Source organism: Triticum aestivum, chromosome 1B (assembly GCF_018294505.1).
Source record: "Triticum aestivum cultivar Chinese Spring chromosome 1B, IWGSC CS RefSeq v2.1, whole genome shotgun sequence".
Classification (NCBI taxonomy): domain Eukaryota; kingdom Viridiplantae; phylum Streptophyta; class Magnoliopsida; order Poales; family Poaceae; genus Triticum; species Triticum aestivum.
Genome location: NC_057795.1, coordinates 643453372 through 643466457, shown reverse-complemented (window position 1 = coordinate 643466457; position 13086 = coordinate 643453372). Strand labels below are relative to the sequence as shown.

General features: G+C 45.7%; 1 non-coding gene across 1 annotated transcript; it reads left to right on the top strand.

The window, feature by feature from the left end:
* The first annotated feature begins 3249 nt into the window (after window positions 1-3249).
* On the top strand, window positions 3250-3321 carry TRNAD-GUC (transfer RNA aspartic acid (anticodon GUC)). Its single transcript has one exon. It is a non-coding gene; the product is annotated as a tRNA-Asp (tRNA).
* The last annotated feature ends 9765 nt before the right edge of the window (window positions 3322-13086 follow it).

Here is a 13086-nt window from a genome sequence, read left to right as displayed (position 1 = left end):
AAAATGTTAAAAATACAAATAATATATCAAAAAATTCAGAAAAATAAAACTAATTCAATTCAAAATGTTAAAAATACAAATAATATATCAAAAAATTCAGAAAAATAAAACTAATTCAATTCATCAAACACCTTATGTGCATAAGAGGAACCAAAAGCAAACCTACACCCACTTGTGAAGAGAATGGCTCCAAATGGCTAAGTGTTGGCTGCTGGATGGGTATATATAGGGGAGGGGCTTTAGTTGCGGTTGGCCTGGCAAACCGTGACTAAAGGTGCCCGAAGGCCTTTAGTCGCGGTTGTCCTGGCCAACCGCGACTAAAGACCCTCACGTGCGCCAGCTGGCCACCGAGCGCCCTGGGCCCAGGCCTTTGGTCGCGGTTCACCTCCAGAACCGCGACTAAAGGTCCCATTAGTCGCGGTTCCTACAGCTTCGCGACTTATGGGGCTGGACGGAAGCCTGTTTTTCCACCAGTGGCCCAACATCTCCAATACTCAACGCAGAAACTAGCTCGGGCATGAACAAACAACCAACATGCTTGGGCAATGCTTAAGCTTGGTCTGGCTTAACAAATCCGATGTATTGTGTTTTGTGCCAACCTTCTCAACATTCTACAAAGTCTTCATTTTCATATCAGCATGACTTATGAAAAAGTCCTGCACCTCGATACGATTGGTTCTTTCATTCAACTTTTCATCCTTCCAAGGTGGATCACCCCTTTGGCTATCACAAGACATAACATGGTCATCCAAATTGTTCTTTTCACCACCTTTTTAAAAGACGCGGACCAACTTTTGAGGTTGATAAATCAATCGTAACCTGCAAGGTTGCCATCGAACTAACACAAAACCGACAAGTCTAAAATACATAGTTGGTGAGAGAGCGCCACTCCTCAATATCATGAGAAAGTCAAAATCTAAATAAACAATAACCCACCTGGATTCTCTTAGCTATGATAAAATATTAAGTTATATTTACTTGTGCTACAAAGTACCTAAGGAACCACTATATTACCTTCCGATGATTCTGATTGGCCTTGACATAAAACGGTTTATCACGCCAACTGCATGATCAATACTAGGACATGTACAAACCATATCATACATCAAACCACCAACTATACAAGGATAAGGAACTTTAGATATGTATTATTCCTTCTCTTTACTTGAAGGACCTAACAAAGTGGACAATTTGACTCCACCCTTTTGAGTGACAAGCAATCGAAGTCGTGCATTTCATTGCGATCATTCTACCCTTGCAAGGGCCAAGGGTAGAAATATACCGACACGAGCCACTGCCGCTAACCCTTGCATGGCCCTATAACACTATCGGCATTCCCAACTCTCCACTCCCATTGCTACATAAGTCCATGGCGGAGTTGTGACTTTCTCCTTGCCATGAAGTCTCCTTTTCCATGTGTAGTGATGTGATGTGCTTCTTCTTGATTGAGGGGCATAGACAATCACATTGCCTAAACAAAAATTATAGCTAAGTGTAAGATGCGAATGAAGTATAATCAGAATGCTTGAACAACTTCATTAAAATGTTCAAGCTCAATAAAATTCTAGTAGTAGAGGATGAAAATAGATAGTAAAGCTTTAAAAACATAATAAAACAACATGAATTCAACAACCTTCCAATTCGATATAAAGGTTGTGGAATGGACATAATGCAAACCCAAAACGGCAACCAAACCATGATAGTTTGTATGGAAATGATTATGGAAAAGTATTTTCATTATACTAAAAAGACATTTATCACGCGTTCAAAAAATGTTTGTACATTTATAAAAAAGATCGGCGTAATTCAAAAAAATGTTGGTGACATTTAAAAAATTATGCATGTGTTTCAGAAAATGTTCATGATCTTTTTAAAAATTTCTATACAATGTATTAAAAATATTAGTGTAATTCAAGAAAAAATGTTCAGTATAGTTTGAAAAAAGAATTTGACATTTTTTAGAAATGTTCACACATTTTGAAAAATTGTGACATTAAAGAATGTTTATACAATGTAGAAAAAATGTTTGCATAATTCAAAAAGAATCTTCCGTGCCATTCGAAGACGATGTACGTGACACTTTCAAAAAATGTTCACGTGTTTCAAAAATATGTTTGTAATTTTATTTAAACATTTATACAATATTAATAAATGCTCTCATAGTTTAAAAGAAGTTTTTGAAGTCAATCATAAACTTGGTCAAACATAGTTTTTTGGAACAAGGAAGAGTTTCGCGTGTAAGGAAGAAACGACATAAACAAACCAAACCGAAACATTTGACTTTTGAAAAAACTAAAACACCCCCGCAAAAAGAAAAGGAAAAATTAATGCATCATATAATTTAGAACAGAGGGGGGTAGCTAGTAGATGGCGTAACAAATTATATATGTGGTGTTCTGAGATAATATATTTCTTATCAAAAGCACATGTACTTTGCATTAAGACCCTGCGACGGATGAATACAGTGCATGAATAGGGGGGAAATATACGTGCACATGAACCACTCATTTCTTAAGGAAACATATCGAGCGTAAGTACACGCGGATTCAGCACAAAATTCCTACCCTAGATGCATCACGTATCCATCCTGTGCTGGCAGTTGAGATAGGCATTGCATACTTACTGCATTCTTCAATTACAGCGCGATTGTTACTTTTACTTGCTACGTACGTAGGTACTGTACTAGAATATATACTTGCCTGCCAGCTGCAACACATACCTGTGGGAGATCCTCAAAAAACAAGGTGACAGCTCATATTTTGGGAGCTTATTGAGAAATAGGGCCTTGCTGTTGGCCGGTTTGATGAAGCCTCTGGTCGACTATCTGCAGTGCATGCAGCAGGTCTCGTAAGTAGGCCCTCAGCTTTGCTCACGCAACTCTAGAATTTTTGCAAAAGAAAATTGCGAACTTCCAAAACTTCAAAGGCCATCTCTGGTTGAACAAGGAAAGATAAAACGGAGCCGAGCGATCTTAGATTTCAGGAGCTAAACCCTGTGAAAGTGAATTCGGGGTGCGATGAGCGAACGGAAGAAGCGCGGCGCGTTGGAGGCTGGAGAAGTGGAGACCATACATACTTGCAGTTGCAGGAGTAGGGATTGCAACGGCAGCCAGTGGGGTGGCAACTGCCACGATTCGATTGTCTTGTTAAACGGTCGAAACGGCGGGCGCGGTTACCGTTTCAGCTCCAACCTCCGATTGGTTCAGAGTTAGCCAATCTAATTAAGGTTGTTAAACCATCTGCCATCCAAGTCGTTGTAGTATAGTGGTAAGTATTCCCGCCTGTCACGCGGGTGACCCGGGTTCGATCCCCGGCAACGGCGCGTCTCCTTTTTTTCCAAACCATGTTAGCCATCTGCACTTTACAGTTCGTCAGTAGGCAAACGGGGAAACTTTTGCAGATGCAGGAGTTAGCGATGGCAGCAGCAAAACAACGTCGTTTTTGTTCTTGTTTTTGCACAACTGCAGGAGTTGGCGATTGGTGCAGCAAGCCAACTAATACAAAGTTCATCCAAAGCTAACATCGTTAGCTTTACTTTGATGGAAATTCTATGGATCGCTGGTGGTACATATGCGTTAACAGTAGACCATGTATTTACTAGACGAAATACAACCTGAAAATATCCTGATCCGAAAATGCTTGTGGAATGCAGAACTAGCTAGGGCATGCATATCCTTCAGTAGACAACTCAACTGAGAAATTTAGTTATCACAACGTGAGGGTGTTATGTTTTCTATTTGAATCTTGACAAATCTCAGAACTACTCAACCTTTCCGACAAATTTCTTTAAAAAAATCATTGATCCAGATATTTCTTCCCTTAATATCAACTTATCTGTTCGGACTTTTCACAGCGCGTTTCATCGATGCAGTAGAGATGAAAGTACGATGTGCTCCATGCATGATCGTGCTGGTAATCTACCACTTGGATCAGGTACGTTTTGCTGGATGAAGGCTCCACGACCCCCGGCCCCTTACGTATATGCATGGACGGATCCGTGTTACCGTGGCCGATCCGTGGTTCCATGGATTTGAAACAAAGGGAATGAGCAAAGTGAGTCGATGGTTTACGGACTTGTACTATTGGAGGCAATGCATTCTCTATTTTATTGTATGCATTTCGGCCCGAATAACAACATTCAGTTACATAAGTGGCTGTGAGAGCAATGCACGGATAGTGCAGTAGATCATAGATCGATCGTCCACAGAACGGCAGTAGGTGATGAAAACAAGAGGGAGTGAAGGCAAGAGAAGAGAGATAGACTGAAGGCACAGGGGATCTTGGCCGAAAGTACTAGCCCACTGAAGCAGGGAAAGTCAGTCGGCTCTGTGGCGCCAAAGTGTTAGTGTATCAGTAATAACCATTATTGTATATGCATCAGAGTAGCAGACCAGCTTTTGTTGTCGAAATCCCGTGCATTACGATCATTCCACAGGGTCGCCGCACAGGCAGCAAAAATGACATGCCACATTCTTCCAGAGTCTTTGCTTCCGCGTTCCACAGGGTCACTCGGGAGTCGTAGTAGGTTGTCTAGCCTTCAGGGGAGACTAAATACCAGGGACAACATGGTGAAGAAAAGCTGGACCGTCATTAGAGCATCTTCAACAGGCGCGCAACGCACGACGCGCTAAAAAAACATTTACAGCGCCTCCGTAGCCAGTTTTTTCGCGCCGTGCGATGGCTCCAACGGCTGCTGAAAACAATTACGCGCACGCACCGCTCCAGCAGACGCGCTATATTTCTTCTCCTTCTACTTCGACTGGATTAACATTCGGCTCCGACTTGTGATACTATAGGCATAGATGGATAAAAGGATAGATAGATAGATAGTACATAGATAGATAAAAACAATAGATAAAACGATACATAGATAGTACGTAGATAGTTCATAGGCTGCTCCTATGATAGATAAGAAACTACTCCTCGTCGTCCTCCTCCTCCTCCTCCTCTGACTCCGCCTCGGTGATGTCCTCTTCTGACGTCTCAATGAAGGCGTCAAGGTACCGGTTGTTGTTGGAGTCCCAGGACGACGTTGCTCCTAGGTTGATGTTCAATTGAGCAGCCGCCTTCCGCGTACGCCTGTCATTGCGATAGGCGGCTCGCTCCGCCCTCCTCTCCTCCCTCTTCGCCCTTCTTTGCGCGAAGAACTGGCGCTTGTTGATGACGTCCTGCGGGAAGCGTTGGCTCCATGGCTTCCTCGTCCATCTCGGCAAGGCTGAGACGACACTCCCTCCTCCTGTTGTCGCGACGATCCTCGTCGGTGATAAGCCGTGGGGGAGGCGCCAGCTCTCGCGGCAACATCTTCGGGAAGTTCATGTCCCTACGAGGCCGCCGGAGACGCCACGCCGCCGCGTCGTACGCGCAGGCGGCCTCGTCACTACTAGGAAAAGGCATGCTAGTGGCGCACCAGTTTTGCCTACTAATGGCGCACTACTGGTGCACCACTAGCATCACGCCATTAGAATTAAATTCTAATGGCGCACCATTGGTGCGCCATTAGTATCTGGTGTTCTAATGGCGCACCATGTAGTGCGCCATTAGTATTGCCCACAGTGCGCCATTAAAGTTCCTCCCAGGGGGTCATATGTACCCATGTGCTTTGGCATACTAATGGCGCACTAGTGGTTGATGCGCCATTAGTGTTATTATCACAGTGCGCCATTAGTGTCTTGTGTGGTGCGCCACTAGTATGAATATTAGGGATTTTTTTTTCTTTTCTGATATTTTCATAGGTTACAAAATATATTATTGGACAGAATTTAGACAACACCGCACAGCAATAGCAGATTCATCGAATACAATAGAAAATTAGTCTCCGAATACAATTCATCATATTAGTCTCCGAATTCAAAAGACCGAACAAAGATAGAACATTACAAGTCTCGAGACCGCGAGTAGCGAGTTTGTCTTCACATTACAAGTCGATATCGATCATCTAAACTACCATCACATAGAAGAGAGCTGCGGTCATCACGATGAGCATCATCACGATGAGCATCATCACGATGAAACTGGTCTTCATTCGGTTCCTCCAACGCTCCCTCCTCTCTCCCGCTAGATAGCGGGTGTATCTAGATTCCGCCTCCGCCCTAGTGGTGTACCCTTTGTAACTGTTACCGCTGAAACGGTGAACCTGTCTCCGACACTCCTCCCAGTCGTCGTAGACTCCGGGAACCTTACCCTTGTACACGATATACGACGGCATCTCTATGCACAAGCCAAACAACAGACAATACATAAGCAATATATAAGTATGCAACAAAAGGATCGGAAGAGAAAAACAAGACATTAATAGCACGATTCATGGTCCTACTAATAAATAGCATCGATTACATCTAAGTTGAACGACTGTCCAAACCAAAGAGACATACAAGTTCATTAAAGTTTAATTACAACATGAGCCAATCAATGTTTCAGAACTACACATAGCATCACTATTTTCGACTCGACTCATGAGACCGGAGCGTGGATGAAGCCGCCGTCTGTCGTGATGGTCATGAAATCGCGGGCGTTGTCAGCCTGCATTTGTAGCATTGTGTCTATCTCACTGTTGGACGGTTGATATCTGAGGTAGAACTGCCCCGAGGTACGAAGGACATCTTGATGGATAATTTCCGCAAACTCCGACTGGATGCGAAAGAATTCTTGTCTGATGTCCGCGTCCTGGATTGCCGACAAGCTCGCGGCCCAATCTTTGAGATTATCTGGTAGCAGAGGGTGATGATGGCCCCGTACGATCGCCCGCATGTGATGGAGGGCGTAGTAGGCATCCTTCTGACCGCCAGGCGGCTGCTTGACGCAGGAGAACTTTGTATTGTGGGAAAACATGTGCGCGCCGTACCGCCTACGAACTGGCTTGGCGAAGGTGCCCCCAGATTTGGCGTAGCCGGGGAGAACATCATCAAGAACTTTCTTGATATTTGTGTAGTCTATCTTGGAGTCACAGTCCGGGTCAAAATACGTGGCCATGGAATATTTCGGGCTTAAGAGGATGAGTGTGCAATGTGTGTTACTGCATAGAACACGGAATGTTAGAAAAAAAAGAACGATCGAAATCTAAGAAATCATATGTTACGGGGCGGTTAGGGGATGACTTACTCGGGAAAGTAAGGCACGAGGAAGTTATCCTTATCTGGGTTTGCCAGAATGACGCCTTCGAGGTAGGAACTCGCGACATGCCGGTCCCCAGCGCTGCACAAGTTCTTGGCACGCATGTAGAAGGGGTCGACTATCACGATGTCCAGGGTATTGTCTCTAATGATCCGCATCTCCATACTCAGCAAAAACAGTCGAACAAAGGTGTAGTGCAGCGAATGAAGGTTAAACATAGCAAAGATGTCATCAAACCGCAGGACGATCGTACCCCGGATGGGGCCATCCACAAAGCCCTTGCCCTCTGGCACCTTGGCCACGAAAACCGGGTATGCCACATCATTCTCTCTGAGACGCCGCTTCTCCAAAGAAAGAACACTGTCATGCAGACTCCGCATAGCACCGGTTGCAGCATTGAGCATATTTGTCGGTAGCATCGCCCTACCCGCCACATGCACCCTCCTTGAGATATCCTTAGGTGAAGGTGGCCCGTCCTGAGCACAGATCGTACTCGGTGCCGGCTGGCTCGCACCCTTGTTACTCTTTCTTTTCCGTCCCTTCTTCTTCTGTTGTAATGGGACCGAGTTCTGCTCACAGACCGCCTTCTTGAGTGTGTTGGGGCTGATAATATTTGGCACCTCGGCTATCTGAGGCTCGGTGAAGTCGGCAGCTGGAGGCGTCTGCTGAGAACTGAACGCCAGACGACGCCTGTTGCAATTGGGTTTCTCCGCCGTACCAGCTAGACCGCGGTCGTCTTTTGTAGGGTTGGGTTCTTGAGAAAGAGGCCCGCATAATTCGTCATCGTACCCATGTTCGGCAAAGTACTTATCGATGTTGCTAAATGTACAGCCGTCATTGTTGTCGTCGTTGTCCAGATCCTGTGCCATATGCATGTTCGGATCCTGTGCCATAGGGATGTCCGGCATGTCCGGTAGCGTTGCGGCGGTCTTGACATGGCTTGGCGCCGGCACGATTGGTGGTGTTGTCTTTGGGGTGGTGTCCCCCACCCCCAAATGAATCTAGCTCTTCAGCCAAAGCAGGGGCCAGCTTAGGCAGGCGCTGAGGGTCATCAGATCATCTTCGTCGGCCCCGGCGGGTCGAATAAGAGGTAACAACTCGTCGCAGCCTGGCAGCACCCGAACCAGTTGAACCCTATACACGGTGGGTGGCATCGGTTTACCGTGGAACACGGGGTTGCCCGGTTGAATGATTTTGCCCTTGGCGACATCGACCAACTCGTCATTCACGAAGTGCAGGAGAGTGCACGGAACGTCGGTGGCGCCCTGTGAAAACATGTAGGGCGTCAGGGATGCCCAGTCAAAGGCAAAAGGAGATGAAGTCCTCGGCCGAGAGGCTTAATTAGTTACCGTGATGATGGCGTCGAGCTTGACTAATGTCGAGGCACCGCCAACGGCGGGCGTGCAACTGATGGAGGGGCCGCTTGCTGCCGAGGTACCGGCCAGCGTATACCCTTGTGCATTAAGATCCAATGCCGGCCGTGCCGGCGTCGGAGACACCAATACCGCCGTCGCCGGACACACCAATGGCGCCGCCGGAGACACCAATGGCGCCACCGGAGGCACCAATGGCACCGCCGGAGACACCAATGGCGCCGCCTGCGCGTTGTGCGAGTTGCTGGCCGTGAAGCTGGGAATCGGGGGCGGCCCCTGTTGGCCACCCGCAATCCACGTCGTCAGCCCATGAATCAAGGTAGGGATAATGCCGGTGAGCGTCGATCCCAGTTGTTGTTGCACTTGCTCTTGGACAATCTCCGGAATCCGTGCCACTTGTGCCCTGAGTTCTTGAACCTCGCGCGACTGGCTTTCCGAGCTGGTCTTTTTCTCCTTTCGCCCACCAGCGGTATAGTATGACGACCATTTTGTGGACAAGCCTTTGCCGGTCACACGACGTGCTGACGACGGCTTACTGAGCTTATTCTTGTTTTTCATTATGTTCAATGCCCTATTTAGAGTGCTGTCCCAAGCAGGGGTGCTCTGAGAGGACCCCGCGCTTTTGCTTTCAGTCTCCTTCGCCAGAACAAGCTCAAGCGCCCTGGTCTTCGGATCCGTGGTAAGCTCCTTTGTTATCGGGTCCTCCTTGTACCGGGCCCTGACATAGTTCCTGGTCTGCTTGTCACTGCTATATTTCTCGAAGCGGGGTGGTAGGCCTTGCTCGGCACGCTCCGCGTCCTCCTTGTCCCATATAGGCTCCGCCACTCTGTAACCGCCGGGACCAAGTTTGTGTTCCCCTAAGTTTAACTCCCGCATTTCTTTCCCCCACTAACTTGATTCGGAGGTTGCACTGCTCTCGCACTTGATCTTGAACTCCTTGTAGTCATCTTCGCTGATCGAAGGATTTTTCGCCTTGATCTTCTTATAACTATCACCTTTCTCAATCATTCTCTTCACCGCGCTTCTCCAAGTAGACAGGGCCGTGCTCATCCTCATGAGGCGTTTGTTTTCAAATTCAGCGGGGAACTTGTATCGTTCATGCAGCTTCCTGAAGAGGAGGTTGCGCAAATTCCCTTGGTCCTTATGCCTAAGGTTCTCGGTGTTGATCGACGGTGCTCCGGAGAATGCACCCGAGCTGAACCGAGTACCCCTTGACTATATGTTTGGGCTCCGTTGGATGCCCGTCAGAGTCCACTTGAGTAAATTCCTCCTTGACGGTGCAGAGCGTGTTCGGGCGCCGGTCCTTCCATTGCTTCTTCGGTTGGCTGCCATCTGTGCGTGCGCCGCCATCATCAGTGGTGGCATCCTCGGCGGCACCATCAGTGGTGGCATCCTCGGCGGCACCATCAGTGGTGTCATCCCCGACGCCACTAGGGGTTGTGTAGTCAGGATCGGTGTCTTCCGCGGCGTCCTCATAGCGGTGAGGTTGTTCCTCCATCTCCTGGGACAGCTCCCAGAATTTCTTGCCGCCCGAACCGCCGGCCTCAGCGTTGTTGGCCATGTTTCGCTCTAAATAGGAAAAAAGTTTGGTAAAAAAGATGGTTATTGTCAAGGAACAAGATCATGGTCTCATCATTAGGGCTTGTCGACACCGAGGCATCCTAAAAGCTAAGCTTTTATCATTTAGGGTTTGTCGATGCCGAGGCACCCTAAAATCCTAAGCGTACATCATTTAGGTTCTCATCGACACTGAGGCACCCTATAGAAGCCAAGGTTTCATCATTTAGGGTTTGTCGACGCCGAGGCACCCTAAATGCTAAGTTAAGTTTTCATCATTTAGGGTTTATCGATGCAGAGGCACCCTAGGTTGGGCCTAATCACTTGGCACTAATCACTTGGCTCTATTGCCACCTATGGTTTAATGCAGCAAGAATGGCGGGGCAGTTGATCCTACTTAACTAAGTACTAAGATACCCCGGCCCATGCATTAGTCGCAAGTACCCCATATGTCCTATTTTTAGCAAAGTCATGCTAAAATTCACGGAAAATTTCAGCATGACCTTTGCTGAAAATAGGACATATGGAGTACCCGAATTTGCCGGAACGGAAGTTAATCGACATTCCGGCAAACTCAAGGGCCTCTCGGGGTACCTGCAAATTCATCACGACACAATGGTCGGAGACAAAACCCAGCAAACTAGCAAAGTTACTGACATGTTTACATAAATTGTTTTCTGTAAAAGATGATCATCATCTTTGCAAGTCTTTCTCAATGTGATCACAAGTAATTCAGAGGCATCACAATAAAGCAACACCCTGGAGTACAATGCTTTATAATGTTCCATCATCATTACAGAAAAATAATAACAATATATACACGCTGGAGTACAATGCTTTATAATGTTCCATCATCATTACAGAAAAATAATAACAATATATACACACTGGAGTACAATCACTAGTAGAAAAACACCTAATAGTCCCGGTTCGTAAGGGCCTTTAGTCCCGGTTCATGAACCGGGACTAATGGGTCATTACTAATACGTCCACCCATTAGTCCCGGTTCAAACACGAACCGGGACCAATGTGCCTCCACGTGGCCGGACCGCCGAGCCTAGTCAGGGGGCCTTTGGTCCCGGTTGGTGGCTCCAACCGGGACCAAAAGTCCATGTTTTTTTAGAAAAGTGACTGCTTTAGGGGTTTTGGGGGTTATTTTTAGGTTGTTATTAGCTAGCTAATAGAGAGAAGTGTCCTCTCTTATATCTTCGTCCTTGGTTTATCAACGCTGCTGCTATGTTCATTTCACCCGCTGATATAACATGCTCATGCATGCTCGCATCATACATCATCATATATAATAACAAGTCCTACTAATCATGCATCATCATACAACTTCTACTCGTTATTAATAATAAGTCATGCGATCATCATCCTCATAGTCATCGAACCCAACCCTACATAATTGTTCTTAGCACATGATCATCAGTATCAGGTAGGACCTAAACACCCTTAAGGTAAAATAGCATAAAACAATATAGACCCTGACTCTCCATTATGAAGAATGGCGATCATCCTGTCTCCAATTCTTGCCCTTCGCTGCTTATTGCTTCCAAGAAGCTCCTTACGACTGTCCATGCATTTTTTTCCATTCTTTGATTGCTATGTCTCCACTTCTTTTAGAAACCCGGTATGGACAATTGAGATTCGTAGGACGACCTGGTTGTATGTTCAAAACATGAAGGCTACCATGCGTATACATCAGATGAGGCACGCAATCATTCGGGATTATCCGTTGAAAAACATAGTAATAACGTCGTAGTTAGCAATGATGTACTAGTTTTAGAAGTGTGCAAAAAGATGCACGGATGTTGTAATAGTAAAAAATACTCTTACCAGGGTATTTCCATGGTAATTACCGTAGTTCAATACGTGCACTGGTGGCACGTATTGACCATAATGTTGAGGAGTTTGATTGTAGATATTGTAATTCTCAAGATCAGTACAAAATCCGACCAGATGATTTTTCTCCTGATAAGTTAATTCGGAGCCTTCGGTGTAGTAGGTTCTGTCTACCATCTTCCGCACATTCTTTGAAGAATGAAAATAAGCTGTCAATGGAGATAAGTTGTCAACTATATATTTTGAAATAAACAATATAAATTACTTAATAACTATGTTAAGCTCACATGGGGGAAGAATTGGAGGTGTATCCACAAGGACCCAAATCGAAGGTCTCTCTTGCTCGATTGTAGGATCACCAAGATCCATGGTGACAAGCATACCCTCATCAAGACCATACATCTTGCAAAGTGCTTCCCAAATTTTTGCAACCAAAATGGGTTACACTCTGAGCATTGTACAACTTTACTTGAAAATCCACACCATGATGGGTACTTAGGATATTTTTTTTGGTTTCGAAACTTTCATGGTCTTCAAAACCCATCCTCTCCAAGACATAGCGTCTTGCAAAGCATGGGATAAGCTAGTCGAATTGGAAAAGATGAAAAATACACGTTAAAATAGTTGAAGTCGTGCTTAATTACGAAAAACTATTGTCGTCGTTGCGAGCTTAATGCTGAAGTATCGATCTTCGTCCAGCTCAATGAACCTGTCGCAGATATCTTGGTCGTCGTGGCACCAATCGCACTCCTCCGGGCGGTTTTTGTCATCCGATGAGTACGACATTTCCGGCCTACGTTCATAATTCAAATATTAAACTAGATCATTATTATTAATCACGGGTTGACTATCGATGATCGATGTACGTAGCTCCTCCTTTCATTCCCGAATGCATTATTATATCAAATTGTCTAGCACACGGGAATGAAGGAGAACTTATCCAATATGAGCATTCAATAAGCAAAACCAAATCATAAAATAAGCAAAACCAAATCATAAAATAAAGTATAGTATTCAAATTAGCATGCATTCAATAATTATAAGCAAAAGTACATCATCTCTTGGTGTCCGTACATCGTCGAATATTATCACTAATACAACTAGAACCGTAGCGCCCGACGGGTATCGACGCGGGCGGTGGACACCCAAAGATAAGGAACCATCACAGGATCATAGCTCCAGTGAGATCCCTGAAGAACCTGCCA